This window comes from Salmo salar, chromosome 15 (genome assembly GCF_965601325.2).
Source record: "Salmo salar chromosome 15, fSalSal1, whole genome shotgun sequence".
In the NCBI taxonomy this organism is placed as follows: Eukaryota; Metazoa; Chordata; class Actinopteri; order Salmoniformes; family Salmonidae; genus Salmo; species Salmo salar.
This window is the reverse complement of record NC_138305.1, coordinates 27,432,794-27,458,134: the sequence shown is the minus strand read 5'-3', so window position 1 is coordinate 27,458,134 and position 25,341 is coordinate 27,432,794. Positions and strand designations below refer to the sequence as shown.

The following is a 25,341-nucleotide window of genomic DNA, read 5'->3' as shown; positions in this document are numbered from 1 at the left end:
GAATATTTATGTAATCAAGATATATTCGTTTATTTTTCATTCATCTTTATTAACAAATTGTAAAAATGTTTTCCCATGTTGACATTACAGAGTATTTGTTGAAGAAAAAAGACAATTCAATACATTTTAATCAAAATTTGTAACAACAAAATATGTAAATCCGGAAGTGGAAAAACAAGCCTGGGTAGATGGACCAATCATTTGCAAAATGTGCCACCGATACGTTTGATAACTTCAGACAAATTCACAGACGAAGACATACTGGTGCTGAAAGTAGTACAACATAATGCAACATTTACCATGTAGGAAATATTTTACCTGAAGGTAAGATTGTGTATCAAAGTGTGTTTGCCTGCTAATTAAGCTAGCTGCAACATTAGGCCTACCAGTGTAACTGCTGAGATGAGATGGTTGGTATCACCCCAGTGGAGTGATGTTGACCATGGCAGATCAAACGTTTGTAATTCTGCCCCAGAATGTTCCAGAAATGTCTTTGATTTTAACAAAAAAAAACGCTAAAACGACAGAAAAATAACAACAACAAAAAACTACTGAAATGCCACCAGTTGCCAATGAATTGTTGGGATTCATTGCGTACTGCGTTACATAGCAGTTTAGCTGGCTGCTGTTGCCAGAGCAACGGAACGGTCTCTCTCTCTCTCTCTCGCTCTCTCTCCATCCTTTACGGTTCCGCGTTGTTTCACTTCCCGCTCATCGCGAGAGTTGCTGCAGCGTTAAAGAGTTGCCGTGCAGTGACCTCATCTCTCCAGCAGCTGCAGCGCGACCGAGGCGGAGGCTGTCAAGCAACTTTGTCTATCAAACTTCCAAGTTTTGAACGATCGCAAAAGGAAGGAGAAGCTGGAGTAAGGGGAACAACGGATAAGAAAAGACAATTGTATTTTGACGTTGTCGTGATGAAAATCTAGAGACTTCGACGCTCACTTTGTGGCCAAACATTGTGATAAGAGGTTTTTCCTGGAATCTGTGTCTCTCTGAGAACGGCGGAGGTGGGGAGAGGAAAGGTGAGTTTTCTGCTTCGGTTTTATTAATAGCATAGCATGCCATGATGCACACTGTGCTGTGGCGAGGTGGAGAAAATATCCCGTTATTTTCAGAAAACCGACTGATGTGTATTTGTGGTATGGGCTATTCAGTTATCTCAATTGTACATAACATTACTGTTCAATTGAAATCAGTTAAAAGGTAAATACAACAAACGTTAAGTTGAGGAGCAACTGAAAATTGGGAGTGAAAAGTTTAGCAACGACGAAAGATGCACGTTGTGTTTGTATTCATTCATTTGCTAGCCATGCATAACATCAAATCTATCCGAGACATACTGATGCAGCTATACTTTTGATGTCTCTCCTGAAGCAGACCTTCGCACATCGAATCAAGTTGAATAACCCGATTATTTTCGCGACAGTTGTTTACCCTTCCCCATCCTCTCTCTCTCTCTCTCTCTCCTCCTCACAACAAGATGACCACGCGTTGCTGCTGGCTAACTTGAACCAGCTGTCCCCTTGGTTTGGGAATCATGGCATGTGGGGGGCAACTCGATATTGTTTAGCACAATTTGATTGCTCATAATAACTAGCAGGTAGATTTAATTTATTTTTTATGCCAATCATATAATAACGTTAGTGATATTGAAATAATAGGTATGACGTCTTTGTATATTCGTTGAATTGAAAATCTTCCCATAAAATTCATATAGCACATTAGTCCAAGAACCCTTTAGTCCAAGTTATATCATGCTCGCAGGAAAGTTTACCCCCAGTCATTTTGTTGTCAGTCAGAAATGTGGACAACAATGGCCGTTGACAATAACAGGAACCAGAGATGAGAGAAACTTCATAACCATTTGTTTGATGCCTAATTGTAATTGTTGGGTAGTGGAACATTGCCACAGGGCCCCTTCTTGGGTTACATCGCTTCACCAGGTCACCTTACATGGCCATCACTGGTATGGGTGTTACATCGTAACCCCAGGCACCCCTAAAGCCCATACTGTAGGTAGGTATGGAATAAGAAGATTTGTATAGGGAAATAACCATATAATTAGAATACTCGTAGTGATTTAGTAGGCTCTCTATGGAAACATCCACATCACAAACTACTTGATCTCTCCATTTGACATCATTTATTTAGCCTCCTTATTTGTTGTCACTTCTGTTTGTGTCAATCCCCCTTTTAATTTTTATTTTTTTTGAAGACATCATTTCTTCATTGAAGGCGGAACTTTGATGGATATGATGGTTGACCATTTTTGCATCACTCTTTCTCGTCTGCAGGGTGCGTGGGTGGTGTTCTCATGCATTGTTGAAAAGACAAGCCAAGGCAGCAGAAGGATGTGTGGGGGATTTTTGAGGGGCTGGTCTTTGAGGGGGGGAAAAGTAGGTTGTTCTGAAATCATTGGAATGTAGGAGTGAATAAGCAGCAGTCACTTCAGTCAGATGAGACTTGTTTTACAGTAGTGGATACTGTTGCTCAGAATCACCAAATAGACTTGTTATTTATAAGAATACGTTCCACAAGTGTGTGTGTGGTGTGTGTGTCATGCTTACACCTGGTTGTGATGGTTAGGGGGATGACGTAATCGCCACAACGGACCAAAACGGTTATTTGTTAGCCCCCCCCCCCTGCCAGTGCCTTGGCCTCCCGGTGTGTTACTGGTGGGTCGTCCACCTGTGGCGTGCAGCCTCTCTCCTCAGGGGATGGACACACACGGTCGTAACAGCCTCTAAATGGATATGTCAACAGGAGCCCATCTGTATTCATTTGTCAGACTAGTGGTTGAGTGGTGTGGTTGATTCAGCAGTGATTGGTTCTACATGTCTGGTTTTGAGAGAGGCTTGAAAAACAACATAGCATTACAGATTAATTTCAGGCAGCAGATAGATAGCTTTTAGATGCCGTCTGTCATGCTGCCTGTTTGCGTCAAAATCCTAACACATTTGCAAGTGAACATCTCATCTTCTCTGCTGTCGTCAGTCTCATGATGCCAAGGCTGCCTGAAATCTGGGCTTTGTCCCAAATGGCAAACCTATTACAGGGATGGGCAACTGGCGGCCCACGTAAAATAAAAAAAATAAAAAAATAATACAATGCCTTCAAAGTATTCACATCCCTTTTCCACATTTAAAAAAAAAACTTCAAATAAATCGATTTGACGGTATTGAAAAACCATCCTGTGGCTTTTTCCAAATACCCCAGTATACAATATATACGGTATACTGCCCAAGCCTAATCAATACACCCAGTCACTACAAAGATACAGGTGTCCTTCCTAACTCAGTTGCTGGAGAGGAAGGAAACCACTCAGGGATTTCACCATGAGGCCAATGGTGACTTTAAAACATTTACTGAGTTTAATGGCTGTGACAGGAGAGCTGAGGATGAATCAACAGCATTGTAGTTACTCCACAATACTAACCTAAATGACAGACCGAAAAGAAGGAAGCTTGAACATTATAAAAATATTCAAAATTGTCCTGTTTGTAACAAGGCACTAAAGTTATCCTGCAAAAAAGTTGGCAAAGCAAATAACTTTTTGTCCTGAATACAAAGTGTTCTATACCACACATTACTGAGTACCACTCCATATTTTCAAGCATAGTGGTGGGTGGATCATGTTATGGGTATGCTTGTAATCAACTGGGGAGTTTTTCAGGATAAAAAAAAAATAAACAGAATGGAGCTAAGCACAGGCAAAACCTGGTTCAGTCTGCTTTCTACCAAACACTGGGAGATTAATTCACCTTTCAGCAGGACAACAACCTTAAACACAAGGCCAAATATATGCTGGAGTTGCTTACCAAGAAGACAGTGAATGTTCCTCAGTTTTAATTAAATCTGCTTGAAAATCTATGGCAAGACTTGAAGTTGATTGTCTAGCAATGATATACAACCATAGCTTGAATTTTAAAAAAAAAGTACAAATATTGTACATCCAGGTGTGCAAAGCTCTTAGACTTACCCATAAAGACTCACATCTGTAATCGCTGCCAAAGGTGACTCTAACTTGTATTGACTCGGGATGTGAATACTTATGTAACTCAGATATTTCATTTTTTTTCAATAAATTAGCAAAAATGTCTAAACACGTTTTCACTGACATTATGATGTATTGTGTGTCTGAGTGAGATAAAATATATATTTAATACATTGTGAATTCAGGCTGTAACACAACAAAATGTCAAGGGGTATAAATAATTTTCTCAAGGCTGTGTGCGTATACATCTAAAGGAACTCGGTCACGGTCTCAACTTACTGTTGAGAGTTAGAATAGTAGCATACACATGGTGCATATTCGAAATTTGGGGTGTGCATCAGCGGCAACAACATTTTGCTTAGTGCCGGCTCGGACTGCATGTCTGGGTTCGTTATGTTAGGGTTCAGACCAGCCATTGTGGGAGGAAAGCTTTAAACATGGCCTTATACATCACCATCCACATACAGTACACATTCCATACTAGAGGTCGACCGATTATGATTTTTCAACGCCGATACCGATTTATTGGAGGACCAAAAAAAGCCGATACTGATGAATCGGCCAATTTATTTTTTACATTTTTATTTGTAATAATGACAATTACAACAATACTGAATGAACAGTTATTTTAACTTAATATAATACATCAATAAAATCAATTTAGCCTCAAATAAATAATGAAACATGTTCAATTTGGTTTAAATAATGCAAAACAAAGTGTTGGATAAGAAAGTAAAAGTGCAATGTGTGCCATGTAAGAAAGCTAACGTTTAAGTTCCTTGCTCAGAACATGGGAACATATGAAAGTTAGTGGTTCCTTTTAACATGAGTCTTCAATATTCCCAGGTAAGAAGTTTTAGGTTGTAGTTATTATAGGAATTATAGGACTATTTCTCTCTATACGATTTGTATTTCATATACCTTTGACTATTGGATGTTCATATAGGCACTTTAGTATTGCCAGTGTAACAGTATAGCTTCCGTCCCTCTCCTCACTCCTACCTGGGCTCGAACCAGGAACACATCGACAAAAGCCACCCTCGAAGCAGCGTTTCCCATGCAGAGCAAGGGGAACAACTACTCCAAGTCTCAGAGCGAGTGACGTTTTAAACGCTATTAGCGCGCACCCGCTAACTAGCTAGCCATTTCACATCGGTTACACCAGCCTAATCTTGGGAGTTGATAGGCTTGAAGTCATAAACAGCGCAATGCTTGAAGCATTGCGAAGAGCTGCAAAATGCAGGAAAGTGCTGTTGGAATGCTTACGAGCCTGCTAGTGCCTACCACCGCTCAGTCAGACTGCTCTATCAAATCATAGACTTAATTATAACATAATAAACACACAGAAATACGAGCCTTAGGTCATTAATATGGTCGAATCTCGAAACAAAACGGTTTTTCTTTCAGTGAAATACGGAACCGTTCCGTATTTTATCTAACGGGTGGCATCCCTAAGTCTAAATATTGCTGTTACATTGACAGGTTGTACAATGTTATGTCATAATTCCGTCAAATTCTGGCAAATTAGTTCGCAACGAGCCAGGCGGCCCAAACTGTTGCATATACCCTGACTGCGTGCAATGAACTCAAGAGAAGTGACACAATTTCACCTGGTTAATATTGCCTGCTAACCTGGATTTATTTTAGCTAAATATGCAGGTTTAAAAATATATACTTCTGTGTATTGATTTTAAGAAAGGCATTGATGTTTATGGTTAGGTACAGTCGTGCAACGATTGTGCTTTTTTTGGCAAATGCGCTTTTGTTAAATCATCCCCTGTTTAGCGAAGTTGGCTGTCTTTGTTAGGAAGAAAGTCTTCACACTGCATATACCCTGACTCTGTTGCAAGAGGTGACACATTTTCCCTAGTTTAAAAGAAATTCATGTTAGCAGGCAATATTAACTAAATATACAGGTTTAAAAATTTATACTTGTGTATTGATTTTAAGAAAGACATTAATGTTTATGGTTAGGTACACGTTGGAGCAACAAAAGTGCTTTTTCGCGAATGCGCACCGCATCGATTATATGCAACGCAGGACAGGCTAGATAACTACACATGGTTGATGATATTACTAGTTTAACTAGTGATTCTGTTTTTTTATAAGATAAGTTTAATGCTAGCTAGCAACTTACCATGGCTTCTTACTGCGTTCGCGTAACAGGCAGGCTCCTCGTGGAGTGCAATGTAAAGCAGGTGGTTAGAGCGTTGGGCTAGTTAACTGTAAGGTTGCAAGATTGAATCCCCGAGTTGACAAGGTAAAAATCTGTCGTTCAGCCCCTGAACAAGGCAGTAAAACCACTGTTCCCAGGCCATCATTGAAAATAAGAATGTGTTCTTAACTGACTTGCCTAGTTAAATAAAGGTGTAGTTAAAAAAATTAATTCGGCAAATCGATGTCCAAAAATACCGATTACCGATTGTTATGACAACTTGAAATCGGACCTAATTAACCTGTTATGGCTAGGGGGCAGTATTTTCACAGCCGGATAAAAAACGTACCCGATTTAATCTGATTATTACTCCTGCCCAGAAACTAGAATATGCATATAATTATTAGCTTTGGATAGAAAACACTCCAAAGTTTCTAAAACTGTTTGAATGGTGTCTGTGAGTATAACAGAACTCATTTGGCAGGCCAAAACCTGAGAAGATTCTGTACAGGAAGTACCCTGTCTGACCATTTCTTGGCCTTCTTGATCATCTCTATCCAAAACAAGCGATCTCTGCTGTTACGTGACACTTCCTACGGCTCCCATAGGCTCTCAGAAGGCGGCAAAAAGCTGAATCGTGGCTTTGCAGGCCCTGGCTGAAAAACATTAGCGCGTTTGGGTATTGGTCGGTCAGAGTACTATGAGACTGAGGCGCGTGCACGAGGCGACCCCATGTTCTTATTATTTCGTCTTTGAACGTAAACAACGACTCCCGGTCGGAATATTATCGCTTTTTTACGAGAAAAATAGCATAAAAATTGATTTTAAACAGCGGTTGACATGCTTCGAAGTACGGTAATGGAATATTTAGAATTTTTTTGTCACAAAACGCGTCGGGCGCGTAACCCTTCGTCACCCTTGGATAGTGTCTTGAACGCACGAACAAAACGCCGCTATTTGGATATAACTATGGATTATTTTGAACCAAACCAACATTTGTTATTGAAGTAGAAGTCCTGGGAGTGCATTCTGACGAAGAACAGGAAAGGTAATCAAACTTTTCTAATAGTAAATCGGAGTTTGGTGAGGGTCAAACTTGGTGGGTGTCAAAATAGCTAGCCTGTGATGGCCGGGCTATCTACTCAGAATATTGCAAAATGTGCTTTCACCGAAAAGCTATTTTAAAATCGGACATAGCGAGTGCATAAAGGAGTTCTGTATCTATAATTCTTATGGTCATTATGGCCAAACAGTTCTATTTTTGTTTCAGCAAACCAGAGTACATTTCTCCAAAAAGTACGATCTTTGTCCCCATGTGCAGTTGCAAACCGTAGTCTGGCTTCTTTATGTCGGTTTTGGAGCAGTGGCTTCTTCCTTGCCGAGCAGCCTTTCAGGTTATGTCGATATAGGACTCGTTTTACTGTGGCTAGAGATACTTTTGTACCTGTTTCCTCCAGCATCTTCCCAAGGTCCTTTGCTGTTGTTCTGGGATTGATTTGCACTTTTCGCACCAAAGTACGTTCATCTCTAGGAGACAGAACGCGTCTTATTCCTGAACGGTATGACGGCTGCGTGGACCCGTGGTGTTTATACTTGCGTACTATTGTTTGTAAAGATGAACGTGGTACCTTGAGGCGTTTGTAAATTGTTCCCAAGGATGAACCAGGCTTGTGGAGGTCTACAGTTTCTTTTCTGACGTCTTGGCTGATTTTCTTTAGATTTTCCCATGATTTCAAGCAAAGACGCACTGAGTTTGAAGGTAGGCCTTGAAATGCATCCACAGGTACACCTCCAATTTGACTCAGGCTAATTGACATCATTTATCAAAAGCTTCAAAGCCATGACATCATTTTCTGGAATTTTCCAAGCTGTTTAAAGGCATAGTCAACTTAGTGCATGTAAACTTCTGACCCACTGGAATTGTGATACAGTGAGTTATAAGTGAAATAATCTGTCTGTAAACAATTGTTGGAATAATTACTTGTGTCATGCACAAAGTAGATGCCCTAACCGACTTGCCAAAACTATAGTTTGTTAACAAAATATGTGTGGAGTTGTTGAAAAACGAGTTTTAATGACTCCAACCTAAGTGTATGTAAACTTCCGACTTCAGCTGTATACTATTAGAGGAGTGGGAGTTGTATGGGCTAGATCAGTGGTTCCCAAAGTTTTTATAGTCCCGTACCCCTTCAAACATTCAACCTCCAGCTGTACCCCCTCTAGCACCAGGGCCAGCGCACTCTCAAATGTTGTTTTTTGCCATCATTGTAAGCCTGCCACACACGCACTATACGATACATTTATTAAACATAAGAATGAGTGTGAGTTTGTGTCACAACCCGGCTCATGGGGAAGTGACAAAGAGCTCTTATAGGACCAGGTCACAAATAATAATAATTTTGCTCTTTATTTAGAAATCTTACATATAAAATGTTATTTGTTCATAAATGGTGAATAACTCACCACAGGTTAATGAGAAGGGTGTGCTTGAAAGGATGCACATAACTCTGCAATGTTGGGTTGTATTGGAGAGCGTCTGTCTTAAATCATTTTCCACACAGTCTGTGCCTGTATTTAGTTTTCATGCTAGTGAGGGCTGAGAATCCACTCTCACATAGGTACGTGGTTGAAAAGGGCATCAGTGTCTTAACAGCGTGATTTTCCAAGGCAAGAATCTTTTAGTACAGCCAAATCCATAAATCTGGCAGTGGCTTCTGATTAAAATCAATTTTCACAGAACCGCTTACTGCAATTTGATGAGGCTCTGTTGTTCAGATATCGGTAAGTGGACTGGAGGCAGGGCATGAAAGGGATAACGAATCCAGTTTATCATCCGTTTCAGGAAAGTACCTGCGGAATTGTGCACCCAGCTCACTCGGGTGCTTCACTATATCACATTTGACATTGTCTGTAATCTTGAGTTAATTTGCACAAAAATCATACAATGATGGAAAGACCTGTGTGTTGTCCTTGTTTATGCAGACAGAGAAGAGCTCCAACTTCTTAATCGTAGCCTCAATTTTGTCCCGCACATTGGATATAGTTGTGGAGAGTCCCTGTAATCCTAGATTCAGATCATTCAGGCGAGAAAAAACATCACCCAGATTGGCCAGTCGTGTGAGAAACTCGTCATCATCCAAGCGGTCAGACAAGTGAAAATGATGGTCAGTAAAGAACGTTAAGCTGGTCTCAATTCAAAATAACCTGTCAATACTTTGCCCGTTGATAACCAGCGCACTTCTGTATGTTGTAAAAGCGTTAGATGGTCGCTACCCATATCATTGCGTAGTGCAGAAAATACACTAGAGTTTAGGGGACTTGCTTTAACAAAGTTATCCATTTTCACTGTAGTGTTCAAAACGTCTTTCAAGCTTTCTGGCATTCTCTTGGCAGCAAGAGCCTCTCGGTGGATGCTGCAGTGTACCCAAGTAGCGTCGGGAGCAACTGCTTGCACGCACATTACCACTCCACTATGTCTTCCTGTCATGGCTTTTGCGCCATCAGTACAGATACCAACACATCTTGACCACCAAAGTCCATTTGATGTCAAAGTATCCTCTCCTGTTGTCCTGGTTTGCAGAAGAGGATGTCTTCCTTAATTGACCCCCTCATGAACGTAACGGACATATACCAGGAGCTGTGGCAGTTCAGTCTTACTACTCAAGTCCTCTTTGTTCTTGCTCAAAAAAAACTCCCGTGGCTTATTTTTCAAATGATCATGTTTCGTTTTCTAAATGTCTGCGCAAGAGTGAAGGTTTCCTGTGAGAGTGTAATGGTTAATGTGATTGGATGTTAATTATTTGACTAGGCTACCTGTATTTGACATTGTGTTGTTAATTCGCTGAACACTAGATGGTTTAATTTTATTTTTGGCAGTGAAGCAAGGCTACTCAGGCGAGAAATAAACCTCACCCAAATGTATAGCCTGTTAGAAAATATAATTGGACTGTTTGAGAATGTGAATCACATTTTTATTTGGCGTACCCCAGTTTGGGAAAACCTGGACTGGAGAGATGGAGGGAGATTCCCTCTCCTCTATATGGACAGAGACCTATAAGGGGGATAGAATTGACTGAGACTAGAGTAAAACATGTAGGGATTCCCTCTCCTCTATAGGCCTCTGTCCATACCCTCCCATTCCCTCTCCTCTGTATGGACAGAGGTGGACCTATAGGGGGAGAGGTTCATGCGTTCGTTTCATCTCAACACTGCAGGCAAGGTGGTGGCCAGAATCAAGCTTGAAATGGGGAATCACTAACTGAAGAGAGTGGAGGCTTAATGTCTTCTTTTCCCTGACTTTGAGCGCTGGCTATATATATATATATATATATATATATATATATATATATATATATATATATATATATATATATATATATATATATATATATATATATATATATATACATATATATATATATATATATATATATATATATATATATATATATATATATATATATATATATATATATATATATATAAAAATAGTTAGCGACTAGTATAGTTCTGTGGTTTTCATCCCAAGTGGCACCCTATTTGGTGTACTACTTTTGACCAGGGCCAGGACTCCTTTCAAAAGTAGTGCACTAAACAAGGAATAGGGTGCCATTTGAGGATGCTGTGTGTGTGTGTGGAGCCACTGCCAAAACCCCTGCCTCGCCTCCCTGGCTGTCCTACTTCCATCTAGGAGGCTTTAAATCAGAACGTGTACCCGCTTGGAATGGTCAGAGTGACATGTTAGATTTAGCTTAATGAGTACCAGCTTGGAATGGTCAGAGTGACATGTTCGTCAGTCAGTTTAGAAATAAATCTCTGATTTGATTTAGCCTGCGGTACTGTGCATTACAGGGAAAAGTGGAATTGGTATTTAAGCTACTTTCTAGAGTGACTGAATTGAAATGGAATTGTTCCCAACTCCTGGCGCATTAGCTGTCTCTTCTCTTGCCATTGGATTTAAAACACAGTGACACACACACACACAATGTGGTTAATGAAGATCTAGCCTTTCAGAACTACCTTTAGAAATGTTGTTCAACCACTGTATGTCTGAATAGCCTTGATAATCATACTGCTGTCAATCTCCCAGCTAGGAGTCTTTCTCTGTCTCCTCACTCACTCACCCATCCAGGCGTCCCCCCCCCCCCCCCTTCCAGGCGTCCCCCCCCCCCCCCTTCTTCCAGACATCTCTCTTTCCCTCTCTCACTCACCCACCCTTATCTTCTCTAGCTAAGCAAGTTGTTATGCTATACTTCACAAAAATATGAACACAACATGCAACAATTTGAAAGATGAAAAAATATAAAATCACATTTTATCGGTCACGTACACATTTTTAGCAGATGTTATTGCAAATTGATGTGTTATGGCAAATCGAAATCAACTGGATGGTCTTAAGAGATGGTATAGTTTGAGGGGAGCTGAAGGATGGGACTAAAAACAAACAAAAGATAACTATTGTAAAATATATATCGTATGTATAAGCTGGAAATGGAGCTTAAGTGTTGTTCATTAGTTTACTCCCATTAGGGGAGGGTTGGTAGGGTTAAGGGAAAATTATTTTTGACTTGTAGTGTGAGTGTTGAATGAAAAAAATAAATATATATTTATTTATTAATTAGGGCTGGGCGATATATCAATAATTATGGAGGTAATTACTTCCCTCAATGATATAAAAAATATTCATTTTCCATAATGTGGAATGTGCAGGAACGTGCGGAGAAGTGACAATATGCACGTGGAGAGGTATACGCCCACTAAAAACCACTTAGCACCTCGAGTGATGGAGTAGCCACCGTTAACCACTAAATAAATGAGGGACGGAGTAGCCACCGTTAACCACTAAATAAATGAGGGACGGAGTAGCCACCGTTAACCACTAAATAAATGAGGGACGGAGTAGCCACCGTTAACCACTAAATAAATGAGTGATTTTTAGGCGAAAACGTTGGCAGTGACAGCCATGGAGAAGGAGCAGCTTCCAATGAAGAAATGATTGATAAAAAGGGTTAAACTGTTTCAGTAATTTGGAAGTGGTTTGGCTTTTTGAAGTCCGACAAAGACCAGAGCAATGTTCGGTGCAAATTGTGCTGTAGACAGGTGGCTACGAAGTCTGGTAATACGTCAAACCTTTTTCAACATCTGAAGCAAAATCACTCTTTAGAACATGCAGGAAGTTTGAGTTTGTGCCACGGTATTGATAAACGCCCCTCAAGCACCAGCCAATATAGGGACGTTTGCCCGACGCAGTCAACACAGACCGCGTTTATGCCCTACAAGCAAACATCGAAAGACAAAAGACATCACAAATGCTATTATGCATTGTATTGCTAAGGACATTAGCACAGTCGAAAAGGAAGGTTTCAAGATGCTTATCAATTTAATTGACCCCAGGTACATGCTCCCTGGCCGCAAACATGGAACAATTTTCCTTCAAGTATAATTTCACGTGTAGCTCACATAATTAAACATTTTTTTGACCTTTTTATTTAACTAGGCAAGTCAGTTAAGAACAACTTATTTACAATGACGGCCTACCGGGGAACAGTGGGTTAACTGCCTTGTTCAGGGGCAGAACGACAGATTTTTACCTTGTCAGCTCGGGGATTCGATCTAGCAACCTTTAGGTTACTAGTCCAACGCTCTAACCACGGTTTGTTCAGGCATTCTTGAGTTTGAAGCAGATATGCACCTTTTCGTGATAATTAATGTTATCGAATGAAAAAATATAACCTTCTTGCCACAGCTCGCATTGATGTGCCATCCTGGATGAGCTGCACTACTTGAGCCACTTGTGTGGGTTGTAGTCTCCGTCTCATGCTACCACTAGAGTGAAGGCACCGCCAGCATTCAAAAGCGTCCAAAACATCAGCCAGGAAGTGAGAAGTGGTCTGTGGTCACCACCTGCAGAACCACTCCTTTATTGGGGGTGTCTTGCTAATTGCCTATAATTTCCACCTGTTGTCTATTCCATTTGCACAACAGCATGTGAAATGTATTGTCAGTCAGTGTTGCTTCCTAAGTGGACAGTTTGATTTCATAGAAGTGTGATTCACTTGGAGTTACATTGTGTTGTTTAAGTGTTCCCTTTATTTTTTTGAGCAGTGTATACATACACACACACACACCCCGGTTTTTCTTTTTACTATTTTCTACATTAGAATAATAGTGAAGACCTCAAACAATGGAATAACAATTATGGAATAATGTAGTAACTAAAGTGTTAAAGAAATCAAAATGTATATATTATCCACCCCTACATTGTCACAACACAACTGATTGGCTCAAAAAAGATTAAGAAGGAAAGAAATTCCACAAATTAACTTCTAACAAGGCACAAAGGGTGGCTGTTTTGAAGAATCTAAAATATATTTTCATTTAACACTTGATTACTGCATTATTCCATATGTGTTATTTCATAGTTTTGACGTCTTCACTGTTCTACAATGTAAAAAATAAAGTCTTGAATTAGTAGGTGTCCAAACTGTTAAGTGTGTAATATACAGTACTGTGCAAAAGTTTTAGGCAGGCGTGAAAAAATGCTGTGGAGTAAGAATGCTTTAAAAAATAGACATGTTTATATTTATCAATTAACAAAATGCAAAGTGAGTGAACAGCAGAAATTTACATCAAATCAATATTTGGTGTGACCACCCTTTGCCTTCAAAACAGCATCAATTCTTCTTGGTACACTTGCACACAGTTTTTGAAGGAACTCGGCAGGCAGTTTGGGCCAAACATCTTGGAGAACTAACCACAGTTCTTCTGTGGATTTAGGCAGCCTCAGGTGCTTCTCTTCATGTAATCCCAGACAGACTCGATGATATTGAGATCAGGGCTCTGTGGGGGCCGTACCATCACTTCCAGGACTCCTTGTTCTTCTTGACGCTGAAGATGGTTCTTAATGACTTTTGCTGTATGTTTGGGGTTGTTGTCATGCTGCAGAATGCATTTGGGGCCAATCAGATGCCACCCTGATGGTATTGCATGATGGATAAGTATCCCCAACTCCATTTGCAGAAATGCAGCCCCAAACTTCCAAGGAACCTCCACCATGCTTTACCGTTGCCTGCAGACACTCGTGTACGGCTCTCCAGCCCTTCGGCAAACAAACTGCCTTCTGCTTCAAACAAATATTTCACATTTTGACTCCTCAGTCCAGAGCACCTGCTGCAATTTTTCTGCACCCCATTTCCTGTGTTTTTGTGCATAGTTTAGTCGCTTGGCCTTGTTTCCACGTCGGAGGTGTGGCTTTTTGGCCGCAAGTCTTCCATGAAGGCCACTTCTGACCAGACTTCTCCAGACAGTAGATGGGTGTACCAGGGTCCCACTGTTTCTGCCAATTTTGAGATGATGGCACCGTTGGACATCTTCTGATTGCAAAGGGAAGTAAGCATGATGTGTCTTTCATCTGCTGCAGTAAGTTTCCTTGGCTGACCACTGTGTCTACGGTCCTCAACGTTGCCCGTTTCTTTGTGCTTCTTCAAAAGAGCTTGGACAGCACATCTGGAAACCCCTTTATGCCTTGACATTTCTGCCTGGGAGAGACCTTGCTGATGTAGTATAACCTTGTGTCTTGTTGCTGTGCTCAGTCTTTCCATGGTGTATGACTTTTGACAGTAAACTGTCTTCAGCAACCTCACCATGTTAACGGCGTTTGGCTGTTCCTCAACCATTTTTATTCCTCCTACACAGATGTTTCTGTTTCAGTTAATGATTGTGTTTCAACCTACATATTGAATTGATGATCATTAGCACCTGTTTGTCAGCTATATGATTAAACAAATTATACCAATCTGCCTTCAAAATCGTTGACTTTGCAAGTGTACCTACAAGAATTGATGCTGTTTTGAAGGCAAAGGGTGCTCACACCAAATATGGATTTGATTCAGATTTTTCTGTTTACTGACTTTGCATTTAGTTAATTGATAAATAGATGTGTTAATAGTTAATAGGTATTTGAAACATTCTTACTTTACAGCAATTTTCCAAACCTGCCTAAAACCTTTGCTGTGTGTATATCTACAACATAAAATAAGAATTTCTAAGATTTTTACTGCATTTACAGTTCATGTAAGGAAAAGAGTAAATTGAAGTAAATTCATTAGACCCTAAATCTATGGATTTCACATGACTGGAAATACAGATGTGCATCTTATGGTCAAAGACACCTTAAAAAAATATATATATATAATTAATAAGTGGTAGGGGCGGTGATCATAAAACCAGTCCGTGTCTGGTGTGACCACCATTTGCTTCATGCAGCACGACACATCTCCTTCAAATAGAGTTGATCAAGCTGTTGATTGTGTCCTGTGGAATGTTGTCCCACTCCTCTTCAATTGCTGTGCGAAGTTGCTGGATATTGGCGAAAACTGGAACACACTGTCGTACTCGTCGATCCAGAGCATCCCAAACGTGCTCAATCGGTGACATGTCTAGTGAGGATGCAGGCCATGGAAGAACTGGGACATTTTCAGTTTACAGGAATTGTGAAAACTTTTGTGACGTGGGCCCGTGCATTATCATGCTGAAACATGAGGTAATGGCGGTGGATGAATGGCAAGACAGTGGGCCTCAGGATCTCGTCACGGTATCTCTGGGCATTCAAATTGTCATAGATAAAATGCAATTGTGTTCGTTGTCCTTAGTTTATGCCTGGCCATACCATAACCTCACCGTCACCTTGGGGCACTCTGTTCACAATGTTGACATCAGCAAACAGCTCGCCCACACGATGCCATACACGCTATCTGCCCGGTACAGTTGAAACGCGGATTTATCCATGAAGATCACACTTCTCCAGTGTGCCAGTGGCCATCGAAGGTGAGCATTTACCCACTGAAGTCTGTTACGACGCCGAACTGCAGTCAGGTCATGACCCTGGTGAGGATGACGAGCATGCAGATGAGCTTCCCTGAAACTGTTTCTGACAGTTTGTGCAGAAATTCTTCGGTTGTGCAAACCAACAGTTTCATCAGCTGTCCGGGTGGCTGGTAGGCGAAGAAGCCGGATGTGAAGGTCCTGGGCTGGCGTGGTTACACGTGGTCTGCGCTTGCGAGTCTGGTTGGCCGTACTGTCAAATTTTCTAAAACAACGGAGAAGGCCTATGCTAGAGAAATTAACATTTGATTCTCTGGCAACGGCTCTGTTGGACATTCCTGCAGTCAGGAATGCTTCCAACTTCATTGGAACTAAAGGGCTTGAAAACCATGACAAACAGCACCAGACCATTATTCCACCTCCACCAGACTTTACAGTTGGCACTATGCATTTGGGCAGGTAGCCCAGATTTGTCCGTCGGACTGCCAGATATAGTGAAGCGTGATTAATCACTCCAGAGAATGCATTTCCACTGCGCCAGAGTACAATGGCGGCGAGCTTTACACCACTGTTTGCCGGAATGCTGTGGTTATTTCCAAATTGCCCATCATGGTGATTTTAGGCTTGTGTGCGGCTGCTCAGCCATGGAAATCCATTTCATGAAACTCCTGATGCGCTGTGCTGACGTTGCTTCCAGAGACAGTTTGGAACTATGTAGGGAGTGTTGAAATTAAGTACAGTCCAGATTTTTACGCGCTTCAGCACTCCGTGGTCCCGTTCTGTGAGCTTGTGTGGCCTACCACTTCGCGGCTGAGCTGTTGTTGCTCCTAGGCGTTTCCACTGAACAATTTCAAAGTTCTTGAAATTTTCCGTGTTTACTTTAAGACACAAAGGTCAGTCATGATGACTGTAGTTTCTCTTTGCTTATTTGAGCTGTTCTTGCCATAATATGGACTTGGTATTTTACCAAATAGGGCTCTCTTCTGCACCTTTTCACAACACAACTGATTGGTTCAAACGCATTAAGAAGGAAAGAAATTCTACAAATTAATTTTAACAAGGCACACCTGTTAATTGAAATGCATTCCAAGTGAATACCTCATGAAGCTGGTTAAGAGAATGCCAAGAGTGTACAAATCTGTCATCAAGGCAAAGGGTGGCAACTTTGATGAATCTAAAATATATTTAATTTGTTTTACACTTTTTTTTTTTTTTATGTTTTTTTTTTGGCTACTACATGATTCCATGTGTTATTTCATAGTTTTGACGTCTTCACTATTATTCTACAATCTAGAATATAGTCAAAATTAAGAAAAACCCTTGAATGAGAAGGTGTTTTAAAACTTTTGACCGCTATTGTATGTCTTTCGAAGTTATTTTGTAAAACATTTTTCAGTAAGTACCTGCAGTCGTCTCGTGCAATACGTTAGGATATAAAGAAGATTGCGTATTTCATTTCACCTGTCACAATTTGTCATTATGAAGCTGACCAATAGTATCCAGTCACGTGGTGTTTGTTTACAAGCACACAACGACAAGAGACCGGCGCCTTGTGAGTCATTCACTGTAGTGCAGCACACGCCAGCTGATCTAGTTACAGAATGGAATTAACAACTAAATGTTTGTTGTCAAGATATCTTATAACTATTAAGGTAATTGTCTATTATGTGTTAAATGCTCGGCAGTTGTGCATTTAGTTTGCTAATTAAATAAATGTTTATTGGTCACACAGACATATTTAGCAGATGTTTATTTAGTAGCTAGTTAGCTAAGTGATTAGCTTCTTCCAAAATCAAGCTTCGCCCGTAACAGCAGAGAATCTCTTCGTGGATCAAGAGCTTTGCTCTCTATGTTTTTCAGCACACTGAGTAGAGGTGTTTTTTTTTTTTTTTTTTTTTTTTCATATATATTTTTTTTTAAATGGTTTTTTTTTAGTTAGTTGTATAATTTTGAACTGGGATATCTGTCCTGAGAATTGTTTAGGTCAAAGACTGTATGAAATGCGCGCAATAGGCTCATTAGCATTTAGCTAGCATTCTCTATGGGATTTTACATGTACTTGTTATGTTGTTAACCTTCGGATTGCAAAGCCTCAGTGGGGTTTGCACCCTTTGTGTTCAGTGAAGGTGGGGAAAGTTGTGTAGTATATTCTGGGAGTGAAGAGCCAAGAAAGATAACTGAATATCCGGTATGGCACAAAGTCGGTAGGAAGGTTTGACAATTTGGATACCTGCCAAGCCTAGTCCACCTACACATTCCATCGCTGTCTCTCAATAGGCCAGTTAATATTGAAATAGAATATTTTAAGTGCCTTGCTCAAGGGCACATCGACATATTTTTTTTTTCACCTTGTCAGCTCGTGGATTCCAACCAGAGAACTTTTGGTTACTGGTCCAACGCTCTTAACCACTAGGCTACATGCCACCCCTCTCTCTTTCTCTCTCTCTCTCTCCCTCCTGTTTGATTTAATTAACAACTTAATTAGTAATGGACGAGGATTACGGCACATGAACGGAGCAGGGTGGATTCATATAAAAACAAACACATAGATGTGACAGGTTAGTAGCAGGAAATCTATAAAAATGTCTGAATCAATAGGGAGCTAATCCAGGCTGAAATAAACAGATGGAACACTTTGCCTGACGGAGTGAGCAGTCCCAGATAGTAAACAATGAGAACTGAAATGAGCTGTACACTAACTGAAATTAACTGTGTGCCAGCAAGCTACTGAACACTGCCAAAACACCAAGCTAATTGGGCTTTATTCTGTGTTCCAGTAGCTGTGACCTAGGTGGTGCTTCTGTGACCTAGGTGGTGCTTCTGTGACCTAGGTGGTGCTTCTGTGACCTAGGTGGTGCTTCTGTGACCTAGGTGGTGCTTCTGTGACCTAGGTGGTGCTTCTGTGACCTAGGTGGTGCTTCTGTGACCTAGGTGGTGCTTCTGTGACCTAGGTGGTGCTGCTTCTGTGACCTAGGAGGTGGTGCTTCTGTGACCTAGGAGGTGGTGCTTCTGTGACCTAGGAGGTGGTGCTTCTGTGACCTAGGAGGTGGTGCTTCTGTGACCTAGGAGGTGGTGCTTCTGTGACCTAGGAGGTGGTGCTTCTGTGACCTAGGAGGTGGTGCTTCTGTGACCTAGGAGGTGCTATGGCAGACTGGGGGAACGTTATGATTTGGTTGTGTGCCGGCTCTGTAAATAACTTTTTCTGGACTTCTTAACTGGACCCAATAATGTCTATTCTAAAACACTCTCATATTGTTTTGCTTAAATGTGACCTTCTCAAACATGTTTCAGAGTGGCTTAATCGCTTAGCTTGAGGCCATTATCAAACTATAGGCTGTGTTTCTTTACAGTCAGTTCCCTTATCAATCTTTCTTGGCTCTTCACTCCCAGAATAGACTACACAACTTTCCCCACCTTCACTGGCCACCCCATGAATGAAACAGATGACAAGTGCCGTAATTCTTTCTAAACCGCTGAAATGTATTCACATCATTGCTGAAATTCCCCACCAACTGTCTCGCCATCTGTTGGTACTCTTCACCAGACCGACAGCTCTCTTGAAGCATGCTGTGCATCTCAAATGGCACCCTATTCCCTATATAGTGCACTGGTTACATGTTGCCATTTGGGAAGGAACCTATTGAGAGGTTTGTTCCTCAGTAGCAGTCTAAAAGGGTGTTGGGTGGTGTTGATTTCGGCTGGCTTCCCAAGGCTGATTATTAGTAATATAAGTGCTTTCCTGACTGACCGGTGGACTTAGTAATTGCAGACCTTTTTGTCTCCCTGTCCGCCTGCAACTGAGAAGCCATTTTGGTAAAGCGTGAGCGTGTCTGGAGTCGAGCAGAGATAGCTGCCCTGGAATTTAATGCAAAAGGCATTACATGCTAACCACACCGCTAGCGTCACGTGCTGGGGCATTGCAAAATAAATGTACCCATGTTATTGAAACACTGCTCACGCTTGTCAACGATCGTCTGTGTAGCCAGGCGCAAAAAATAAAACTTGGTTCAATTTGTGAAGCTTGACTCGCTGCAAGTCCCCCCTCTCCCATCTCCTCATTGGCTTTTAGGAGCATAAACCCACCTGGGTGATTTAAAGATGAACTGAGGTCCATGTTCCAGTCCAGTTGGTGGTGGTAATGCACTTTAACCTCTTGGGGCTAGGTGGGACGCTAGCGTGCCACCCGTGGTGCACTCCATCAACAGCAGGTGCATTTCAAGAGCGGCAAATTTGAATCCAAATAAATGTCAAAATTCAAATTTTTCAAAAATACAACTATGTTACACCATTTGAAAGATAAACATCTCCTTAATCTAACCACGTTTTACGATTTCAAAAAGGTTTTACGGCGAAAGCATAAATTTAGAGTATGTTAGGACAGTACATTTACAAGAGTTGTGTGTAATGTTTTGTCAAGTCAAAGACAGGGTCACCAAAACCATAAAACCAGCTAAAATGATGCACTAACCTTTTACAATCTCCATCAGATGACACTCCTAGGACATTATGTTAGACAATGCATGCATTTTTAGTTCTATCAAGTTCATATTTATATCCAAAAACAGCGTTTTACTATGGCATTGATGTTGAGGAAATCGTTTCCCTCCAATAACCGGCAGTCAAGTCAGCGTCAGAAATTAAATAATTAAAATTAGAAAACATTGGTAAAATATTATATTGTCATTTAAAGAATTATAGATTTACATCTCTTGAACGCAATCAACTTGCCAGATTTAAAAATAACCTTACTGGGAAATCACACTTTGCAATAATCTGAGCACTGCGCCCAGAAAAATACGCGTTGCGATACAGACTAGACGTCATGTTGGGGAGATCTAAAATCGAAAATACTATGTAAATAATCCATTACCTTTGATTCTCTTCATCAGATGTCACTTCCAGGTATCACAGGTCCATAACGAATGTAGTTTTGTTCAAAAAAGCTCATCATTTATGTCCAAAAATCTCCGTCTCGTTAGCACATGATGTAAGCCAGCCGGACTTCTCGTCATGAACGAGGGGAAAAAATATATTTCCGTTCGTTCAAACATGTCAAACGTTGTATAGCATAAATCATTAGGGCCTTTTTTAACCAGAACATGAATAATATTCAAGGTGGACGAATGCATACTCTTTTATAACGTATTGGAACGAGGGTACCCAACATGAACTAGCGCGCCAGGTGTCTAATGGGACATCACCGTTCCATGGCTCTTGTTCGGTCAGATCTCCCTCCAGAAGACTCAAAACACTTTGTAAAGGCTGGTGACATCTAGTGGAAGCAATAGGAAGTGCCAAAATATTCCTAAACCCCTGTGTTTTTCAATGGGATAGGTTTAAAGTCAATACAACACATCAGGTATCCACTTCCTGTCAGAAAATGTCTCAGGGTTTTGCCTGCCAAATGAGTTCTGTTATACTCACAGACACCATTCAAACAGTTTTGGAAACTTTAGAGTGTTTTCTATCCATATATAATAAGTATATGCATATTCTAGTTACTGGGTAGGATTAGTAACCAGATTAAATCGGGTACATTTTTTTATCCAGACGTGCAAATGCTGCCCCCTAGACCCAACAGGTTAAAGTTGGTTGCCAACCACAATATAAAGTCCAAAGAAAAAGATGCCTGAAGGAGAGATTAGAGTTCGACTGATTATGATTTTTCAACGCCGATACCGATTCATATAAAATTACAAAATTTGACCGATGAATCGGTAACCAACTATATACATACATACATGCATGCATGCATACATACATGCATACATATACTGCTCAAAAAAAATAAAGGGAACACTTAAACAACACAATGTAACTCCAAGTCAATCACACTTCTGTGAAATCAAACTGTCCACTTAGGAAGCAACACTGATTGACAATAAATTTCACATGCTATTGTGCAAAAGGAATAGACAACAGGTGGAAATTATAGGCAATTAGCAAGACACCCCCAATAAAGGAGTGGTTCTGCAGGTGGTGACCACTTCTCAGTTCCTATGCTTCCTGGCTGATGTTTTGGTCACTTTTGAATGCTGGCGGTGCTTTCACTCTAGTGGTAGCATGAGACGGAGTCTACAACCCACACAAGTGGCTCAGGTAGTGCAGCTCATCCAGGATGGCACATCAATGCGAGCTGTGGCAAGAAGGTTTGCTGTGTCTGTCAGCGTAGTGTCCAGAGCATGGAGGCGCTACCAGGAGACAGGCCAGTACATCAGGAGACATGGAGGAGGCCGTAGGAGGGCAACAACCCAGCAGCAGGACCGCTACCTCCGCCTTTGTGCAAGGAGGAGCAGGAGAAGCACTGCCAGAGCCCTGCAAAATGACCTCCAGCAGGCCACAAATGTGCATGTCTGCTCAAACGGTCAGAAACAGACTCCATGAGGGCGGTATGAGGGCCCGACGTCCACAGGCGGGGGTGGTGCTGACAGCCCAACCCCGTGCAGGACGTTTGGCATTTGCCAGAGAACACCAAGATTGGCAAATTCGCCACTGGCGCCCTGTGCTCTTCACAGATGAAGGCAGGTTCACACTGAGCACGTGACCGACGTGACAGAGTCTGGAGACGCCGTGAAGAACGTTCTGCTGCCTGCAACATCCTCCAGCATGACCGGTTTGGCGGTGGGTCAGTCATGGTGTGGGGTGGCATTTCTTTGGGGGGCCGCACAGCCCTCCATGTGCTCGCCAGAGGTAGCCTGACTGCCATTAGGTACCGAGATGAGATCCTCAGACCCCTTGTGAGACCATATGCTGGTGCCTTTGGCCCTGGGTTCCTCCTAATGCAAGACAATGCTAGACCTCATGTGGCTGGAGTGTGTCAGCAGTTCCTGCAAGAGGAAGGCATTGATGCTATGGACTGGCCCGCCTGCTCCCCAGACCTGAATCCAATTGAGCACATCTGGGACGTCATGTCTCGCTCCATCCACCAACGCCATGTTGCACCACAGACTGTCCAGGAGTTCGCGGATGCTTTAGTCCAGGTCTGGGAGGAGATCCCTCAGGAGACCATCCGTCACCTTATCAGGAGCATGCCCAGGCGTTGTAGGGAGGTCATACAGGCACGTGGAGGCCACACACACTAATGAGCCTCATTTTGACTTGTTTTAAGGACATTACATCAAAGTTGGATCAGCCTGTAGTGTGGTTTTCCACTTTCATTTTGAGTGTGACTCCAAATCCAGACCTCCATGGGTTGATAAATTGGATTTCCATTGATTTATTTTTGTGTGATTTTGTTGTCAGCACATTCAACTATGTAAAGAAAAAAGTATTTAATAAGATTATTTCATTCATTTAGATCTAGGATGTGTTATTTTAGTGTTCCCTTTATTTATTTTGAGATATATATATATATATATATATATATAATATATTTTATTTGTAATAATGACAATTACAACAATACTGAATGAACACTTATTTTAACTTAATATAATAATCAATAAAATCAATTTAGCCTCAAATAAATAATGAAACATGTTCAATTTGGTTTAAATAATGCAAAACAAAGTGTTGGATAAGAAAGTAAAAGTGCAATGTGTGCCATGTAAGAAAGCTAACGTTTAAGTTCCTTGCTCAGAACATGGGAACATATGAAAGTTAGTGGTTCCTTTTAACATGAGTCTTCAATATTCCCAGGTAAGAAGTTTTAGGTTGTAGTTATTATAGGAATCTTAGGACTATTTCTCTCTATACGATTTGTACCTGTACCTATACGATTTGTACATATACCTTTGACTATTGGATGTTCATATAGGCACTTTAGTATTGCCAGTGTAACAGTATAGCTTCCGTCCCTCTCCTCGCTCCTACCTGGGCTCGAACCAGGAACACATCGACAACAGCCACCTTCGAAGCAGCGTTACCCATGTAGAGGAAGGGGAACAACTACTCCAAGTCTCAGAGCGAGTGACGTTTGAAACGATATTAGCGCGCACCCGCTAACTAGCCAGCCATTTCACATCGGTTACACCAGCCTCATCTTGGGAGTTGATAGGCTTGAAGGGGTGAGTATAATTTGTGGAACGTTCCAACAGGAATATGTTCCAAAAAACGGAAAGTAAAAGGTTGCTAACCAACAACACATACAAAGTAGCAATGCATACAAACCTAGCTAACTAGCTGCCGAATAGGCATCAACTCACCACGTAGCTTATTCTTAATGTTTGTCTATAGGCAACCAGAGTGAGGACAGACATTTTTTTTCGGAATAAACGTGATGAGTGAAAAACGCAATGAAGTAGACCACTCACTACCCGGTATCTTATTCTGCCGCTATACAACTTTGTATGCGTTGTTTTTTGGCAACCTTGTTATTTACGAAGTTTTTGGAATAGATTCCTGTTGGAATGTTCCACAAATTATACCCACCTGGTTTAAAGTCATAAACAGCTTGAAACACAGTGAAGAGCTGCTGGCAAAACGCACGAAAGTGCTGTCTGAATGAATGCTTACGAGCCTGCTGGTGCCTACCACCGCTCGGTCAGACTGGTCTATCAAATCATAGACTTAATTATAACATAATAAACACACAGAAATACGAGCCTTAGGTCATTAATATGGTCGAATCTCGAAACAAAACGGTTTTTCTTTCAGTGAAATACGGAACCGTTACGTATTTTATCTAACGGGTGGCATCCCTAAGTCTAAATATTTCTGTTACATTGTATAACCTTCAATGTTATGTCATAATTCCATCAAATTCTGGCAAATTAGTTCGCAACGAGCCAGGCGGCCCAAACTGTTGCATATACCCTGACTGCGTGCAATGAATTTAAGAGAAGTGACACAATTTCATGTTAGCAGGTAATATTAACTAAATATGCAGGTTTAAAAAGATATACTTGTTTATTGATTTTTAAAGAAAGGCATTGATGTTTATGGTTAGGTACATTGGTGCAACGACAGATTTTTTTTTCGCAAATGTGCTTGTTAAATCATCACCCGTTTGGAGAAGTAGGCTGTTATTCGATGATAAATTAACAGGCACCGCATTGACTATATGCAAAGCAGGACAAGCTAGATAAACTAGTAATATCATCAACCATGTGTAGTTAACTAGTGATTATGTTAAGATTGTTTTTTATAAGATACATTTAATGCTAGCTAGCAACTTACCTTGGCTTCTTGCTGCCCTCACGTAACAGGTAGTCAGCCTGCCATGCAGGCTCCTCGTGGAGTGCAATGTAAGGCAGGTGGTTAGAGCGTTGGACTAGTAACCGGAAGGTTGCAAAAACGAATCCCCCCTGAACAAGGCAGTTAACCCCCGTTCCTAGGCCGTCATTGAAAATTAGAATGTGTTCTTAATCTGACTTGCCTAGTTAAAGATGTATGTATGTATGTAATAATTTTTATTTAATATCGATTATTA

General features: G+C 41.1%; 1 protein-coding gene across 2 annotated transcripts in view; it reads left to right on the top strand.

Moving 5' to 3' along the window:
• Positions 1-778: 778 nt before the first annotated feature.
• Positions 779-25,341, top strand: part of LOC106571085 (signal-induced proliferation-associated 1-like protein 1) — a 215,606-nt gene continuing 191,043 nt past the window's right edge. For both annotated transcript variants that reach the window (XM_014143753.3, XM_014143752.3), the window contains exon 1: positions 779-1,022. The gene's annotated coding sequence lies outside the window, so the exon portion shown is untranslated. The remainder of the gene's footprint in view (positions 1,023-25,341) is intronic.